At 38.4% G+C, this 20,838-nt stretch overlaps 1 long non-coding RNA gene across 1 annotated transcript in view; it reads right to left on the minus strand.

Annotated features, from left to right (window-relative positions):
- LOC122794661 overlaps positions 1-20,838 on the minus strand; it is a 346,531-nt gene that overhangs the window by 157,190 nt on the left and 168,503 nt on the right. The window lies entirely within an intron of this gene.

Genomic DNA, 20,838 nt, shown 5'->3' on the forward strand with positions numbered 1-20,838 from the left:
CAATCATGTCCCCAGATACTCACACAAAATTCCTGGGCGTCACAGTCGATAATGCCCTAAAATATGATATCCATGTCAATCAAGCCATCAAATCTGTCAACAAAAAACTGGGCTCCCTATACAGGATCATCCCCTTCCTCACTCCTTTTGCAAGAACCACTATCGCTCGGTCCCACCTACTATCTACCCTCCTCTATGCCTCCCCCCCTCTTCACCACCCTTACCAAACTTGCTAGTTGTTACAACCATATTGCTAGATTTGCTACAGGTGCTACCTCTAGGATCCACCATTGTATCAACCTAACTCATCTAGGATGGCTAGAGTGGTCCAGTCCTCAAACTACACTTCCATCAGCATTGGCAGTGCCCCTACTTAAACCCCGACTAATCACCACCTGCTGTTCCTGCAAACTCTCTCTAAGCATTTCAGTCTTATACTCTAATAAGTGTACGAATTCTTGAAGGGACTTAGCCCATAACTCCATGTATTATTGTCTGAAATTGAGGTCGCATGATTTTGATGTTGTCTACTATGTTTTATCCATGTTTGTCACCCTACTGAAAACTGCATATTATACATATCTCTAAATGTTTCTATTGTTCCTAATATATTTGTACTCTGCTTTCTGGAGCTTTGCTTCCCGGGCCTCCACTGAAAATGGACATATATTCAGTCAGACTTTCCCTGAAACAAATGTAAAATAAATAGATAAATCAGTGCTACAGTCTTGGATATAGAAGGGCTTGATGGTTATTAGTGCTACAATCTGCCTCCAGGGACCCTAAAGTAAGAAGGACACTGAGACACATGAATGATCTGTGGGTATTATTGCTACAGCATGTGTCACCAGTGAACTAGGAATGGTCCTGGGGCATTGGTCAGCCCAATGGTTACTGTTACTATAATATAGGTCACCAGTACCCCTATACTGTGAAGATTCTTGAGCCATGTGAGAGCCCTATGGGTATTATATGATAGCTTGTGCCAGCAGTGACCGGTCTGAGAATGTTCTCTTGACATGGGAGGCTCAACCAACCTTTACAGCTGGCATAATAATACAGGTTTTGACAGTTCTTGAAAGCGAACCACTCAGACCCTAAGAGTGAATGGTACCTAACTGTTCACAATGAGCTAACAGGAATTACCTAGGATCACTGGGTGTGCCACCCATGAAGGGAGACAAACCCAAGACATAATGAGTACACCTACCTAGATGATTGAATGACTGTATTTGGTCAGCCAGTGTGGTATGGGTACCTGGACATTTATCACTGCTGACTTCAGATTACAGATACAGTAATGAGTACACCTACTCAGCTGGACAAACCCTGTATGATTGAATGACTGCATTTGGTCATCCAGTCTTGTATAGGTAACTGGACATTTATCACTGCTGACTTCAGATTACAGATACACTTAGGTCCTGCATTTAGGCAGTGAGATCCCTGATTACAGTCATACCCAATTCTCCGTCCATTTACCTCAATGCCTTCCCATGTAGGGAGGTAATCTGTTAAAGGATGAGCTCAAGAGACATACTACAGCAGCGGTCATCTTCGGGAAAATAAATGGACATAACTATGTGATGAATGTGTGGATGCCCTCCTCCTTAACAAAACAAATAAATAAATAAATAGTAAATAAATAAATAAACACCTAATAAGTTCCCAAAGCCAAGCAGCCCTGACTACCCTTTAACCAGGTCAGCATGCACTGAAAGAGGGGCTTGCTACTATTTGGCCAGCAGGGAAAGACCTGTCAAAGAACCGGTCTGTTTGGTCAAACATTGCATAGAGATGGAAAAGAATTGCCTGAGCATATATAAAGTAAGACTCAGGATATCATATCACGCAGAAGTAAACCAAGTTATATACTGATTCACTTTCCTCCATTCAAGAGTTTCGGGAAGGTTTAACCCTGACAATGCTCTGAACAAACCAAGCCTTCAGTGCAACCATCTACCTACAAGATACAATGTAACCACCTACTTAATGCTGAATGGAAAAGCCTGGGCTGTGGCAGTACAACAGCTGAATTCTACAGATAATTCTGGCTCCTTGTTTAGTGGTTGACTGTGGCTCTCTTCCAAGATATGGTACAGCTAAGAATGAACTGACCTGGTAAGAAACCATCTGATCAATACCTTGAGTCCTAACTCTTGGAAGGTAATTCCAGATCCAGACATTATAGTGCTGCAGTCATCCCTAAGATTTATGTCGAACTTGGGCTGAAAGACACCACCCTTATAACCTATTGCAATATGACAGCATGCACCCAAGATTCATTTTTAAAAATATAGTAAAGGGACAGTATGTAAGGATAGATAGAATATGTCAAGATCTTGATGTAAGGAATAATGAATTTAATAAATTAGAAAAAAATGTTTCAGGAGAGAAAGTATAACTTGGACATAGTTAAAACTATAAAAGATTCATTTATACAGGAAAATGTCATATATAGGAGCCATAAGCACTATAGTTGTTTTGGTTTTGATAGAGGTTGGAATTTTTCATCTAAATACAAGAATAGAAATTCTTTGAAAACAAATTCAGGTTATGTCAGATGTATTATCACCTATACAAGTGACAACAAACAGTTAATTGACATCATTTCGAAGAACTGGCCTATTCTCACAACCAATGGTGAAATTAAACAGCTGGTTGGTGAGAGACCAAATTTTACATATAAAAATTCAAAGAACTTGAAACGAATATTATGTGATGAGAAAAGATCGAATAAACCTTATAAAACAAAAAAAATAATTAAAAATAACATCAGAGGTACTTATTCTTGTGGGAAATGTAGCTCTTGTGTATGGATATGCAAGGAGAAGAGTTTTTTCCATCCTGAGCTTCTATTTAATTTTGAGTTTAAATGTACTGCAAACTGTGAGGATAGTAATGTCATTTATTTGGCCACTTGTGAGTCATGTCCAGCGTTTTATGTTGGCATGACCACAAGGAGATTTAGGGATAGAATACAAGAACACATCTATGCTATCAAAAAAGCTGACCATAAGAATGCTTTGGCCAAACATATTATAGATTTTCCTGAACACAAGTTTTTAATTAGAGTGTTACAAAAGAAAGAAATAAACATCAGAAAAGGTGATAATTTTAATGACCTTGAGAATATAGAATTAAATTGGATCTTTAAACTTAGAGCACAAAGCTTTCCAGGGTTAAATACTTATGTGAGTATTAGATCTTACCTAAAGAAACGAAGATACTAATTACTAATAGAAATACCTGTTTATTTTATTCTATGAGGATGGTTTCATGTTAATAAGTTTTGGTAAGATAAAATTGAGAACTCTCCCTTTCTTTTTCTTCTTTTTTCTTCTTTTCCCCCCCCCTCCCCCCCTCTCCCCCCTCTTCATTCCCTGTTTCTTTTCTTCCCTTTATTATATTATATTTATGAAATTCTTGGTATTAAATACATGAAATATGAAAGGAAATCAAGAATAACATAATATATATTATATAAAATACTCAATAATTAATTAGTAAAAATGTACATATATATATGGATATGGAATATGATTAACAACATATATCCATATAGATTTATTTAATTGTTCCCTTTGTTTTATGTATATACAATGCATATAGCCCCATGATGGCTTATACAGAACCATTTAATATCTGTAAAAAGGATATGAATAGAGAAAATATTTGTAAATCTATCCTTATACAGACTACTATGGTTTCTTCATGTAAGGAAAATCTTTATAAAATTTATAAGAAAATATATGCACTATCAAGGACAGGGCCTATATATATAAAATTGATATGAATTGTTTTTAATATAGGCTACAAAAGAAATGCTGCTATTGGTTTTTTAAAAATGTATATTTGTTAATTTTTATAATTACTAAATATAACACATAGATATTTATATATATATTTTTACATTGCAGAGTTGGCTTGTTATATTAAATCATTTACAGACTGTTATATATTGAAATGTTGAATTTATGTCTGCTACAAACAGTACATGTTCTGTTTGTTAATATATTATGTTACTTGATTTGAAGGTTCCAAAAGAAAAGTAAAAAGAACTGTTTTTAGGTTACACCCTGTCTTAACTAATTGAATAAGTGAAGAATTAACTGCATTGGTTAATTAGCTCGTAATTTAATTAATGCATTGCAGATATAATGAATGAGGTTTTGGTAATGTTCATTGAATCTGAAGAAGCGTGCCTTTGTGGATGCACGCGAAAGCGCTTATTCTGTTGTTTTAATAAAGAATTATTCTCCTACGTGGTGGTGACTTCCAGTTTATACTACACTCTTCGTTCCTGCTCTGGAAACACCTTCAAGGGTCAGGTTTGCTGCTTTTTACGAGTTTGGATATATCTCCTGCTTTTTCCTGTCCCTACGCGATGGATACCTCAGCTTTAGAACTGGACTACAACCCAGAAAAGAGTTTTTCAAAATGGAATAGTCTGTGTGACAAGAAAGCTAATCCTCTACTTACTTATGAGCTAGCCACTGACGCGGCTCTTAATGAAACAGGTACTGCTAACTTGCTTTCGGAATTTAATCCAATATTTAAAGAACTTGAAAATAACCTGTATAGACAGTTCCGATTATTATGGCAAAGACGCCACTTAGAGGCATGTCTACATTTTAAAATTGTTCCGAGAGGAATGAGAGTGCTGTGTATGCCATCTTACGGAAACTCTCATCCGGAACTATTAAAAAATTGGCAAAAGCTTAATTTAGAGCTTAGCTTTAATTATATAAAGCTACTTATAGACTATTTTCTCCCTATAGAGAATGCTTTAACGGAGAAGAATGATAGTCTATACAAAGAAATAGTAAAGAGATTTAAAGGGGAAACCTTTAGCAACAGACTTGACAACCTGTTAAATCAAATAAATGCATATGGGGAAAGACTTCAAACCATCAAATTACGTAAATTACAGGGAGACCACAGAGACTTCATGAACGGCCAGGTCTTTGTGTGGGCGAGACAAGATCGTGATATTGTGTAGCAAAGAACCGCAATGGTAATACCTGACACACAAAGAAATACTTCTGTTACTCATGATGACATTTCCCATTTAACTACTGCCACCACACGTGATGACATCATACCAACACTGACCGGAAGTCTTAGACAGGTCCCGCATGAACTAAATGATACTCCACCACCTAACCAAATGGCTATGCAGCAGCAGGTGGACTTGGGAGCAAGACCGAAACTACAACAGACTAATATTGAGTCTTTTTTACCACTACCGATGTGCGTAAGAAGGGGTTCAAGAGGAAGATCGGAGAGTCGAACAAGAGGGAAAAGGAAGTTCTCGGGCGAACCGCAGTACAAGAGGGGTCATCAGAAGGAATGAAAAGTCTGGTCTACAATCTATCGGATTTAACTTTAAGTAATACGGACTATTCTTTATTGAACAAAGGCTTAAGTTATATACCAGCACAAATAAGTAAGATTTCTGATGTATTAACTGACTTAAGAGCCTTTGCTCGCAAAATAGCGCTAAAACTGTCGTTTAAAAATGTATCAAGTAACATTATAGATTTTAATGATCAACGTAATTTTGAATGTTTTAAAAGGAAAAGTGTATACACGCCAGCATTTCATCCTTGTTTAGATGCATTTATTAAATTATGTGAAAATGATTTGTATAAGCACTATAGTTCATATAATAAGGGTTTTTTACACTTGTTCCACAATTTAACAAGAGATGAATGGATGTCATTAAATTGTTTAATTGAGAATTCAAATGTGGTCATTAGACCAGTTGATAAAGGTGGGGGCTTAGCATTGTTAAATAGTAAAGATTACCTTGCATATATGGAACTTCTTCTTAAGGACAATATTACTTATAAATTAATAGATGAAAAATTTGTCCAAAGATTGATTTTTCAGGTACACCAAGAGTTAAATGAACTACTATTATGTAGACAAATTAGCTATGATTTTTATTTATTCTTATTGATTGAGCATCCTACTTTACCTTATTTGAAAGGCCTTCCAAAAATGCACAAGGGACTAATACCACCTCCAATGCGTCCCATTGTGGTTGGACACAATTGGGTAACAGAAAATGTCTCTATATTTTTAGAGAAAAAATTAAAACCATTAGTGTCTGCTGTTCCTACTATTTTAAGAGACTCTTATCAATTGATTGATCAGATTAGGAATTTAGATTTTCAGGTTTCAGAAACACATCTTTTAGTTACACTAGATGTAAAGAGTCTGTTTACTGCCATTCCTAACCTTTATGGTATGGAAGCTATTAGGTCCTTAATAAATAAGGATGGAAAATTTACTAACAATGAACAGGTCCTAATTAATACACTATTGGAAATAGTCCTGACCAATAATGTTATGACGTTCAATGAGCTTTTCTATATACAACAGTGGGGGGTAGCCATGGGCACCCCCTGCGCTAATACTTATGCAAACCTTGTTGTATATAGCTGGGAGGTTACAAGTTTGTTTACACATCCTAGTTACAAAAAGGTACTTTGTTACCATAGGTTTGTAGACGATATACTTTTATTATGGGATGGAACTATACATGAATTGGAAAGTTTTATAATGGACCTTGAGAAAACTACAGACTTTTTAAGGTTTTCGATTGAATATTCAGCCTCTGAAATTGATTTTCTTGATTTAAAAATTAAAAAGAATGGACAAGGGGGATTGAAAACATCATTGTTTAGAAAAGCATGTTGGAAAAATAACCTATTGCAATATGACAGCATGCACCCAAGATTCATTTTTAAAAATATAGTAAAGGGACAGTATGTAAGGATAGATAGAATATGTCAAGATCTTGATGTAAGGAATAATGAATTTAATAAATTAGAAAAAATGTTTCAGGAGAGAAAGTATAACTTGGACATAGTTAAAACTATAAAAGATTCATTTATACAGGAAAATGTCATATATAGGAGCCATAAGCACTATAGTTGTTTTGGTTTTGATAGAGGTTGGAATTTTTCATCTAAATACAAGAATAGAAATTCTTTGAAAACAAATTCAGGTTATGTCAGATGTATTATCACCTATACAAGTGACAACAAACAGTTAATTGACATCATTTCGAAGAACTGGCCTATTCTCACAACCAATGGAGAAATTAAACAGCTGGTTGGTGAGAGACCAAATTTTACATATAAAAATTCAAAGAACTTGAAACGAATATTATGTGATGAGAAAAGATCGAATAAACCTTATAAAACAAAAAATTTAATTAAAAATAACATCAGAGGTACTTATTCTTGTGGGAAATGTAGCTCTTGTGTATGGATATGCAAGGAGAAGAGTTTTTTCCATCCTGAGCTACTATTTAATTTTGAGTTTAAATGTACTGCAAACTGTGAGGATAGTAATGTCATTTATTTGGCCACTTGTGAGTCATGTCCAGCGTTTTATGTTGGCATGACCACAAGGAGATTTAGGGATAGAATACAAGAACACATCTATGCTATCAAAAAAGCTGACCATAAGAATGCTTTGGCCAAACATATTATAGATTTTCCTGAACACAAGTTTTTATTCAGAGTGTTACAAAAGAAAGAAATAAACATCAGAAAAGGTGATAATTTTAATGACCTTGAGAATATAGAATTAAATTGGATCTTTAAACTTAGAGCACAAAGCTTTCCCGGGTTAAATACTTATGTGAGTATTAGATCTTACCTAAAGAAACGAAGATACTAATTACTAATAGAAATACCTGTTTATTTTATTCTATGAGGATGGTTTCATGTTAATAAGTTTTGGTAAGATAAAATTGAGAACTCTCCCTTTCTTTTTCTTCTTTTTTCTTCTTTTCCCTTTTTTTCCTCCCCCCCCCCCTCCCCCTCTCCCCCCTCTTCATTCCCTGTTTCTTTTCTTCCCTTTATTATATTATATTTATGAAATTCTTGGTATTAAATACATGAAATATGAAAGGAAATCAAGAATAACATAATATATATTATATAAAATACTCAATAATTAATTAGCAAAAATGTACATATATATATATGGATATGAAATATGATTAACAACATATATCCATATAGATTTATTTAATTGTTCCCTTTGTTTTATGTATATACAATGCATATAGCCCCATGATGGCTTACATAGAACCATTTAATATCTGTAAAAAGGATATGAATAGAGAAAATATTTGTGAATCTATCCTTACACAGACTACTATGGTTTCTTCATGTAAGGAAAATCTTTATAAAATTTATAAGAAAATATATGCACTATCAAGGACAGGGCCTATGAATTGTTTTTAATATAGGCTACAAAAGAAATGCTGCTATTGGTTTTTTAAAAATGTATATTTGTTAATTTTTATAATTACTAAATATAACACATAGATATTTATATATATATTTCTACATTGCAGAGTTGGTTTGTTATATTAAATCATTTACAGACTGTTATATATTGAAATGTTGAATTTATATCTGCTACAAACAGTACATGTTCTGTTTGTTAATATATTATGTTACTTGACTTGAAGGTTCCAAAAGAAAAGTAAAAAGAACTGTTTTTAGGTTACACCCTGTCTTAATTAATTGAATAAGTGAAGAATTAACTGCATTGGTTAATTAGCTCGTAATTGAATTAATGCATTGCAGATATAATGAATGAGGTTTTGGTAATGTTCATTGAATCTGAAGAAGCGTGCCTTTGTGGATGCACGCGAAAGCGCTTATTCTGTTGTTTTAATAAAGAATTATTCTCCTACGTGGTGGTGACTTCCAGTTTATACTACACATCCCTAAGATTTATGTCGAACTTGGGCTGAAAGACACCACCCTTATACTGATCAAAGGTATTGTAAAGCAGGCTTTATCAATGGGTGCTGTAGTGTATACCATCTGAGATCTTTTATCAACCTGTTTTAAGCTAAGCTACCGGACAGGCCAAGATTCTATGGCTACATTACCGCTGGCATTTAGTAACATTATTTATGATTAGTTTTGGTCAGTGCTTACTGTAGGAATCCATGCCAGAAGCCTCTTGCCATTCTGTTTATGCAAGGTTGTGTCCTAACATCTACTCTTGATCCTTTCATTTTACCTAGGGGGACTTCAACATGGGTACCCTTTATCCCTCAATCTACTTGTTTTTGGAACACAAGCATTAGAAATAAAAACAATTCAAAAGGGCTAGAAGGCATGCAGACTAGGATTCCTGACACTCAAAAAACATTTTTTAATGAGTGTTTAATTTTCCTGACCAACTCATAATACGGTGCATGCGTGCTGACTTAACTATTTGTTTTTCAGGACTTAGATTAAACATGAACTTCAGTAAATTGCAGTCCTCCATACTACCTCACCTGAAATGGTGAAATAAGACTTAATGAACTCCACATTTCTCCTTCAAATGGTCCCTTACATACTTGAAAAGCATCATGTACTCTGATAGCCTTTAATTTCATACCAAACTAGCAAGAACTATGACACAATATCACTTCCTGCAAGCATCTATATATCTCCCTCTCAAAAAAGTTACACTGACAAAATTGACAGTAAACCCTAAAACCTTTACTTAGATAAGTTCCTATTTCGTATAACAATGTTTGAATAGTAAAATTCCAGATTTCTTTTGATTTCTCATTGGTTGTTAACATTACTAGGCTACATAGAGACAAACTGTCAGAAATGCTATGCCTAAAGGTCTCAAACTTATGGTTATACAGGCTTGGCTTTATATCTCCAATTCATTAAAGCAGTTTTAGCCAGAGTATCAGATGAAGAAGGACTGAATAGTGAACTAAATACACCCTGAGTCTTTGAAAATTATAGAATACATGACACTAACATTTATTGTCATAAACTCCTTTTCATACCCTTCAATTAGCAATTATAGGAAGAAAGACAGTATGTACCTTCTTTCAAAATACAAACAGCAAGAAAAGCCAAGATTAAGCATGGCCCACTCTATGATCTTAGTTAAAATATGTACAGTGAATTATCTAACCGTTATGAACACATCTCCATAACGGAGTGCCCACAGGTTCTTGATCTTAGTTAAAATACGTATAGTGAATTGCCTAACCGTTAATAACACATCTCCATATTGGAGTGCCCACAGGTGCTTGATCTTAGTTAAAATATGTAGAGTGAATTGATGAACTGCCTAACTGTTATCAACACATCTCCATAACGGAGTACCCACAGGTTCTTGATCTTAGTTAAAATATGTATAGTGAATTGCCTAACTGTTATCAACACATTTCCATATTGGAGTGCCCACAGGTTCTTGATCTTAGTTAAAATATGTAGAGTGAATTGGTGAACTGCCTAACCGTTATCAACACATCTCCATAACGGAGTGCCCACAGGTTCTTTATCTTAGTTAAAATATGTATAGTGAATTGCCTAACTGTTATCAACACATCTCCATAATGGAGTGCCTACAGGTTCTTGATCTTAGTTAAAATATGTATAGTGAATTGCCTAACTGTTATCAACATATCTCCATAACGGAGTGCCCACAGTTTCTTGATCTTAGTTAAAATATGTATAGTGAATTGCCTAACCATTATCAACACATTTCCATATTGGAGTGCCCACAGGTTCTTGATCTTAGTTAAAATATGTAGAGTGAATTGGTGAACTGCCTAACCGTTATCAACACATCTCCATAACGGAGTGCCCACAGGTTCTTTATCTTAGTTAAAATATGTATAGTGAATTGCCTAACTGTTATCAACACATCTCCATAATGGAGTGCCTACAGGTTCTTGATCTTAGTTAAAATATGCATAGTGAATTGCCTAACCGTTATGAACATATCTCCATAATGGAGTGCCCACAGGTTCTTGATCTTAGTTAAAATATGTATAGTGAATTGCCTAACCGTTATCAACACATCTCCATAATGGAGTGCCTACAGGTTCTTGATCTTAGTTAAAATACATATAGTGAATTGCCTAACCGTTATCAACACATCTCCATAACGGAGTGTCCACAGGTTCTTGATTTTAGTTAAAATATGTATAGTGAATTGCCTAACCATTATCAACACATCTCCATAACAGAGTGCCCACAGGTTCTTGATCTTAGATAAAATATGTACAGTGAATTGGTTAACTGGCTAACTGTTATCAACACATGTCCATAATGGAATGCCACAGGTTCTTGACGCATGATCTCTCTGCTGACAGCCAGATGGAACTGTATTGCTTCGGTTCTTTTTACTTCCTCTTGCATTATATTTTATATAGTCATAACACATTCCTAGATAGAACTAGGCCTTCCTAATATGAATATAATATGTTTACTGTCCAGAATTTTGCAGAATATCCCGGATTTTGCCTCATACTTTGGCCTTTCCCTTATGAAAGTTTGAATTTACTGGTAAGTTTTTGAAGATTATAGGCAATCAATAAAGCCAGATATTACAGTATCATACTTCTTACTATTCAGAGGATGCATGTTTATGCAAAACCTGTTGTTCTATTGCATTTTTAAGTGAATTAAAGATTTTTTTTTAATGTCTCTTATTTTGGCCTTTATTGCCTTTTGAGCAGTATAGAAGTATCAAATTCCTGTCACATTGTATGAAAATACTGGAGATGGCGCTTGATAAATCAGTGCATTCTGTTTAAGAAAGTAAGATGAGAGATGAATAGTTTGGATTCAGATGTAGATACCACACAAATGACTTGATGTTTGCAGTGAGAATGGCTGTTGAGAAGATGCTGGAGATGAGGAAAGAGACCAACTGTGGATTTCTAGACTTAGAGAAAGCATATGACAAGGTCCCAAGGAAAGGTACTTTGGGCAGCCCTGTGATAGTTCAAAGTACAGGGAACACTCATAGAATTAGTGCAGGCTATGTATAAGGCATCAATGACAAGTATGAGCAGTGTTTGGTGGGAGTGGATGCGCACCAGGGTTCAGCTCTGAGCCCACTGATGTTCATACTGGTGAGGGACTACATTAGCAAGCAGGTCAGAAGGGAGAGATCAACTCTGATCATTGTCTGCTGTATGCAGACAATGTAGCATTACAAGCAGAATCTGACCAAAGAATAGGAGAAAGAAATGCAAAATAGAATATGGGATGAAAAACTGAGTATAGACACAACAGTTGTCATGGCAATAAACAGGGGTAATCAGAAGTTGAAAATTGATATAGAATGAGAAATACTGGAACTGGTGAATAGCTTCAAATATTTGAAAAGGGTAGTCAAGGTGAGCAGAATTTTGAATGAAGAAGTCAAAGCTATAAACAGAGTTGTTGCAGCCAACTGCCACCTATTGTCAGAGGTAGGTACGGTACAGAAACCTAATCAATGAAGGCAGTGCAGCTAAGAAAGTTATAGGTTAGGGAGATGAGGTGCCTGATATAGGTGGTAGAATGTACACTGTGGGACAGATGAATAAATGCACAAATCAGAGCAGAAGCCCAAGTATCTCCAATTGCGCAGAAGTTCAAGAGAACACATTACGGAGGTGGTTTGGGCACATGTGCAGGAAAGCCTAAGACTATCTAATGAAGAAGATTTAAAAAAGATGGAATAAGGCAAAAGGAAATAAGGGCATCCAGCAAAGAGATGGATAGATTGCATAAAAGAAGACACGTGACGGTCAAACATGACCATCAAAGAAGGTGATACTGAATCGAGAAAGATGGTGACAGTTGACAGTAACTGTCACCATCTCTCTCGATTCAATGCCACACTCCTGCCTTCTTTGACACTAGTGACTGACTGTCAAAGACCTTCTCTCACACAATCCATCCAGCTCTTTGCTGGATGCCTGTGTTTCCTGTTATCTTCTTCCTGTCTGTCCCAAATCTTTTTCACCAGATTGTCTTCTGCTTTTCTGCACATGCACCGAAACCACCATAATCTGATCTCTTTGACCATTTCTGCAATTAGCATTACTTTGGCTTCTACTCTGATGTTCTCAATTATTCATCTGTCCCTCAGTGTGCATCCTACCACCCTTCTCAGGTACTTCATCTCCACCATATCTAGTTTTCTCAGCTGCTCTGCCTTTACTGCTCAGATTTATGTACCATACAATAGTACTGGTTGTAGTACTGTCTTGTAAACCTTACTTTTCAGCTTCTTTGGCATGCTTCTGTCATACACTACACCTGACACTAAAAAATGCCAAAATGTATTATTTTTGGAAAAACTGGATAATGAAATATATAAGAAGAAACACCCTCAACCCATTTAAATTAATTAATGTAATTGCTAACGAGTATGGATATGTGATTCATCATACAGGTCACCACACCTGTTTTTGTATATTCAGATTTTCAATCATCATCATCATATTTCGGCTGTTCCCGTTAGGGGTCACCACAGCGGATCATTTGTTTCCATTTCTTCCTGTCCTCTGCATCCTGCTCTGTCACACCAACCACTTCCATGTACTCTCTCACCACATCCATAAACCTTATCTTAGGCCTTCCTCTTTTCCTGTTACCTGGTAGCTTCATCCTTAGCATCTTTTTCCCAATATACTCAGCATCCCTCCTCAGCACATGTCCAAACCAATGTAATCTTGCCTCACTAGCTTTGTCTCCAAACCTTCCAACCCGGGCTGACCCTCTAATATTCTTATTCCTAAACCTATCCACCCTCGTCACACCCAGTGCAAATCTTAACATCTTTAACTCTGCCACATCCAGCTCTAACTCCTGCCTTTTTGTCAATGCCACTGTCTCCAACCCATACAACATAGCTGGTCTCACTTCCCTCTTGTAGACCTTCCCTTTCACTCTTACTGGTACTCGTCTGTCACAAATCACTCCTGACACTCTTCTCCACCCACTCCATCCTGCCTGTACTCTCTTTTTTACCTCTCTTCCACACTCACCATAACTCTGAACTATTGATCTCAAGTATTTAAACTCATCCACCTTTGCCACCTCTACTCCTTGCATCCTCACCATTCCTCTATCCTCCCTCTCATTCACACACATATATTCTGTCTTAGTCCTGCTGACCTTCATTCCTCTTCTCTCCAGAGCATATCTCCACCTCTCCAGGGTCTCCTCCACCTGTTCCATACTCTCACTACAGATCACCATGTCATCTGCAAACATCATAGTCCACGGGGACTCCTGTCTGATATTCAGGTTTTCAATGTGTCTACAATTTATTTATTTTTGATTGCTTGCTTAATCTGAATCAGGGTTCTTTGAAAGCTAGAACCTATCCTAGAAATCTAGGTGTAAGACAGAGAAATGAATCCTTTGTGGGGTGCGGGCCCATCATAATAAAACTCTACTAGTGGGGGAGTTCAAAGAACTCTACATGGTAGCAACGAGTTTTAGATTCAGTAAGCACCATGTAGAGGTGCCCACCACTGCGCAAATTAGAAAAGCACCATGGTATGCTAATTACATTATAAGCAGCTGAACTGCATGCTGATCAACCAATCCCACATGGTGGAGCTATTCAACAAGCTATAAAGCAATCATGTAGACTCAGTGCTAGTTTTCCCCTGTGGTTTCCTAAACCTATTGGAATACAGCCATGGAAAGGAGTCTACACAGACAGAATGCTAGGGGCCGCTGCTGCTTTAATTCATTTGTGTGTGCTACAGGCGGAAGCCAATGCTGCTGCTGCTAATAGGCCTAGGCTGAGAAGGAGAAGAATTTTCAGGCCCCATATAACTTTTCACAACCTATATGATGTGGAAACTGTAGAGTGCTACAGGGTGGATATGGACACACTGCAGGAAATCTGCAACCTCTGCTATCTTTAATTCAGAGCCAGAGCCAAACGAGGGTAACCCATCCCAGTGGAGACAAAGGTATATGTAGCACTTAGAATCCTAGCTGCAAGTATCTTTCAGAGACCAACAGGTGACATGCTGGGGGTGTCACAGACATCAGTATCCAGGATCCTCTATCAGTTACTGAATGCTGTGCTCCAACATGCCAGTGACCACATATATTTTCTCCATAGTCCTGAGGAGAGAGCCAGAAATATACAGGAGTTCTACCATGTAGCACGCTACCTTGAAGTACTGAGTGCCATTGATTGCACATGTATAGAACTTAAGGCACCAGCCGGGCAATAGGATGGGCTCTACATAAACAGAAAGGGCTAACACTCTGCCAACTGCCATGTTGTGTGTAATGCCAAGGGAATCATTTTGAACATGTGTGCTGGCAACCCTGGCAGTTACCATGACTCACATATCTGGCACTCCTCCAAACTGTACCAGATGTTTGCTAGTGGTCATCTCACAGGGTAATTTACTGGAGGATGCAAACTATGCACTGGAACTGTGGCTGATGAAACGCATAAGAAATGCACACATACCCACAGAAGAACACCATAATGAGACACATGCTCAAACCAGGAATATCAAAGAGCATATGTTAGGGCGGGTGAAGTCACAGTTCTGGTGCCTAAACATGTCTGGGGGAGCCCTGCGGTGAAATCCATGGACATGTACAGAAATATTCACAGTATGTGCCATAATACACAACATCATCCTGAGAAATCAGGTTCAGCAGGATCAGCAGGGGGTAGGGGCACACATCCCACCACCAATGCCAAGGTCACCACAGCCACACACTGATGAGGAGTCAGAGGGGAAGCAGCAGCTACTGTGGGTGTAGGCAGACATAGGCATGCTCATTATGCCCTTGCATTGGCTAAGAGACAATGCACAGCACACTCAGTCACCACCCAGGGGCCTAAAACCTTCATCCTACTCACATACATATATTAACATTGATGGCAGGCAATTCACACAATCTTTACCTCCCCATATATTGGCTGTTTAATGCTTGCATCAGACACAGTCAGCCCTGAACTACAACCATGTCAAATCCTGGATTTACAAGGTATGATTTGAATTGGAATGTATTGTTTAATAATTTGAATGAGTGGCATATCGTTGTATTTCACTAATTGGTACTGTAAGCAAGTAAAAGGTGTGAGATTGCTACAAAAATTACCTTAAAATGTAGCAGCAGAGACGTATTTGACTTATATGTGTCCATTAGTAAGTAGTAGGCCTCAGGCATCAAAGATACACAGTCATACCTCCCAAAAGTAATGATGGTCACTGCAGGCCCAAAGTTTTGCACCAAACATTTGTACTGGAAAATCATTAGAGAGACATTAGAAAGTAATGACACACATTGCAGTTTCTGACCTCACAACCCTCACAAAATCATTCACAATAAAGTTGGGAAATTTTGATGCTATCAAATGTCTAACTTTCCAAAGCAAATATAAGTCAAAGGTAAAATTACCAATTCAACACTACAAATGCAGATATACTAAGCACTAAGTCAGCTATGCACCCTGAGCATCAAACACAAAGCTTATGTGTCCCTGAATCCAAAAGATACAAAACAGGAATATGGCACAGTTATCCTCACTTACACAGTGTGTTTTGTGTGTGTGTTGGGGGGGGGGGGGGCATGAAGCCTAGGCTGACACAAAAGGTCAGTGAGTGTCTGTGAGGAAGAAAGAGAAGCAGGCAGACATTTGTATAAACCAACAAATGGCCAGTGAGACCAAAAGTGTTTTAAGCTGCAATGCTGAACCATGTAACTGTTTTTTTTTTTGTGTGTGTGTGTGTGTGTGTGTGTGTGTGTGTGTGTGTGTGTGTGTGTGTGTGTGTCTGTAAGGGTTCTCTAGTTGAAAATAGTGTGTGAGTGTCTAAATGCAGCCAGGCTCTGTGCTGTCTCTGTGTCTTGATATGTTGGACATGTATGAGCTGTGCATGGTATACGTACAGTTCATCGTTGTTGTCCTTGTCCATGACCACAAGAGCTGACTCTACCAGGAGTTGCACTGGCATGTCCATGCTCATGGGCAGATGCACTGCTGCTACCCAAATATTACTGATGTCTACTGGACGAGCTCCCTTCATGGGGGGGCACTCAAGACCATGAACCCATGGCCTGCCACATCTGGGTGTGGACAAAATACTCACTGATGGAGCAGTGGAAGTACTAAGGCTATGGGACCGAGATCAGGCATGGGCCACATTAGCTAACAGCAGATGATGTGGCTAACCTACACCTATGAGTATGCCAATTCCCTCCTAGCAGATGTTCCATCACAGACAATGCTCATTCCATGACAGACATTCCTTGTTCCATCACAGACATCCCTTGTTCCAAAGTGTCATTCATCTAATCCATTGAACTGGCAACACGGTGGAGGCAGTCATGTATGTCAGCCTGTGCCATATAAGCAACCTGAGCATTTGTCTGGACCACCTATGGGAACAGGTCTGTACCTCCACGATGGCCCTAAGCATATGTTGAGTGGCATGGGAAGAGTCACCTGTACCAGGTGGAGGAGGGACAGCAGGCTCCCTCCGAGCACCTCTATCAACCCTCCTGTGTGGCACCTTGCCCACATTTTGGCTACAGCCAGACTCAACAGGCACAGAAGCCACAGTAACCACACTTCCCTGATTAATGGTATCACCCTCCACCTGTCCAATATCTGAGGGCTCACTGGAATGGGTAGGCTTAGGCTTACTGGCTGTGTCCAATGGAATTGCAGGGGATGGCTGTATCCCAACCTGAGTGTCCGACTCAACCTCTGCACCCCCCAACTTTGCCTCTGTTTGGCTACCATCATCATCAGAGTCTACTGATATACTGACATTAGGTGGCAGAGGGCCCACACTTCCACACAAGAAAAAATTAATACCTATGCTACTATAGTCCAATATATGCTAACAAACTAACAATGCTGCCACTATTACAGACAGTACAGCAATACACACAACAGGCCTGACATCAACATCACACACTAAACTATTTCTTTAAATTTCTCAGCAGTACTGATATAAAAATGTTTGGTTTATCATCTGCAGATGAGTGTCTCTTCTGCAAGCCAGATGGTCCTGGAAGAAGTTAAGGAAAAGTTAAGGGCAACATCATCACATTTAGCAGTAGCACAAGGGGTAATACTTTTACCCCTTTATATGTCCATTAACTGTACTTTTAACAAGAATGTGGCTAACTCCAACCTAAGCTAATAATTGTAGCAATCTTCAATCCCCTCCCCCCAAAAAACTTCATATGACACAGAAGTAATGTATCGATTTTGGTATTTTTACTATACAACGATATTTAACTGTTAAGATACCAAAGCCTACCTGGAAGATCCTCCTAGGATGTACTTGCTGTCTCTGAAACTGCTGCACCAACATCCAGGACATGCTGTACTGCACTTTCCTAGGAGCTGTTTGGATCCTTGATATTGGCCAGGAACTCTTTATTTGGTGTTAGAGTGGTGATTCCATAGCAGCCCCCTCCATGGTAACCATCTGGTCACAGCCCACTGCAGATGCTCTCCTCCATGCAGATATGATCATGTCAGTGACCCTGTGGTGCATCTGCTCATATGTCCTGTCATGGCCACCCATGGCATTCACATCATCAACAATCTGGTGCATAATTTGCATCCACCATGTCATATTTCCACATCCCCTTTCCAGAAGAAAAGCACCATGTTGCCTAAAGGAATCCACTATGACCTGATTCTCAGCATCAGTGAAGGAGAGTCACCAAGGATTAACACCCCTGGGTGGCATACTCCAACAGAAGGATAATACACATAAGTATCACATAACTGCAAAATAACTGTTGCCAGATAAGACAGGCAAGGTAGCTACTCAGTATTACCACCTGTAGAAACATACAAGAGTCTACAGAGGTGAAATATGAACAACAGGCAGGTGCAAAACAAAGAGAGTAACAATAGCAACGTGTCCTTGTCTGTGCCAGAACAGTAACTCACCTTTGCTCCCCCAATAGAACAGTCTATCCTTGTTTGTGCCAGAACAATAACTCACCTTTGCTCCCCCCAATAAAACAGGCAAATGACACATTTTGCTAACAAACTATCTTTGAAATGCTAAAAGTGCTATCAAAGGAACTGTTGCTGAAACGTTTGTATATAATTATCACAGATCATTCCATTTTCAGGTATAGGCAATCATGTACACCTATGAAATGGCTTGACAAACATGCCCATGCCATCAGTACACTTCTAACTAATGCATACAGATAAGAGTGTAAAAGCCTTTGCTTCAGCTTTTTCTTAAATACATTCCAGCTTATTCATTATGTAGCTGGCAAATTGCAAGCATACCTTCTGAAGTTCAGTAATCTTCTGTATGATATATCCCAAAGAAAAGCTTATGTGCGGGGTCTTCCTACCATAAATGAGTCCCCTCACCATCAGTTGGCCTAATTATAAGGTGTAGATTCAGGGCTGTTAGCACTGTGAAGGTACACATGACATATGAACTCATTAGAATTGCTGAATCCCCAATACTTGGGTCATTGTAGGAGATGTACACATAATGCATGCACTCCCTCGGTGCTTGCTTTTAATGGATTGCAACTGCGAATGATTACTGGTTGGGAGAAGGAAAAATCAAAAACACTGCAGGCTGCCTTGGTTCCACTGGATGTGTTAGGTTAGAGCTACAAAGTGTTAGATATAAGGCTGGAAATGTAAGTATGCAGCCCACAAATCACAAGTTGTTTTCCTTAACATTCAACCTGCCCTTCACTTGTTGGCAACTGCATATGGTATTGTTTCCAGTTAATAACCTCACTCATTTGAAGGCCAATGATATAGAATGACTTACTGCATGTCTCAGAGTACTGGTCAGATAAATGAAGGATGGCCAACAAACACATAAGACAGAGCTGTATGCTTGCAAGCAATAATCATAACAGGTTGTGTGATCACTGAGTGCACAGCATCCAAAAATATTAAACGTTTCATATTAGTGTAGATGATGTTGCAGTTGGTTGTGTGCAGAATGAGTTCAGTTCTTTGATGCAGAGCTGTTTGTGTAGTAAAGAGAGATAAGGCACCTATCCTGTGTTCTGAAGGTGCATTACAATGACAGTTCAAATCCAGATCTATATAGACATATCTCATGTGCACTATCCTCTTCTTGTGTGTATCTCATGTGAGCTATCATCTTCTTGTGTGTATTTCATGTGAGCTATCATCTTCTTGTGTGTACCTCATGTGCGCTATCCTCTTCTTGTATGTATCTCATGTGCGCTATCCTCTTCTTGTGTGTACCTCATGTGCGCTATCCTCTTCTTGTGTGTACCTCATGTGAGCTATCATCTTCTTGTGTGTACCTCATGTGAGCTATCATCTTCTTGTGTGTACCTCATGTGAGCTATCATCTTCTTGTGTGTACCTCATGTGCGCTATCCTCTTCTTGTGTGTACCTCATGTGCGCTATCCTCTTCTTGTGTGTACCTCATGTGAGCTATCATCTTCTTGTGTGTACCTCATGTGAGCTATCATCTTCTTGTGTGTACCTCATGTGCGCTATCCTTTTCTTGTGTGTACCTCATGTGCGCTATCCTCTTCTTGTGTCTACCTCATGTGCGCTATCCTCTTCTTGTGTGTACCTCATGTGAGCTATCCTCTTCTTGTGTGTACCTCATGTGAGCTATCATCTTCTTGTGTGTACCTCATGTGCGCTATCCTCTTCTTGTGTGTACCTCATGTGAGCTATCATCTTCTTGTGTGTACCTCATGTGCGCTATCCTCTTCTTGTGTGTACCTCATGTGCGCTATCCTCTTCTTGTGTGTACCTCATGTGAGCTATCATCTTCTTGTGTGTACCTCATGTGTGCTATCATCTTCTTGTGTGTACCTCATGTGCGCTATCCTCTTCTTGTGTGTACCTCATGTGAGCTATCATCTTCTTGTTTGTACCTCATGTGCGCTATCATCTTCTTGTGTGTACCTCATGTGAGCTATCATCTTCTTGTGTGTACCTCATGTGCGCTATCATCTTCTTGTGTGCATGTCATACTTTGATTTCCTTCATTTCAACTACTTTTCCCT

This window comes from Protopterus annectens, chromosome 2.part1 (genome assembly GCF_019279795.1).
Source record: "Protopterus annectens isolate FY-2018-M chromosome 2.part1, PAN1.0, whole genome shotgun sequence".
In the NCBI taxonomy this organism is placed as follows: domain Eukaryota; kingdom Metazoa; phylum Chordata; order Ceratodontiformes; family Protopteridae; genus Protopterus; species Protopterus annectens.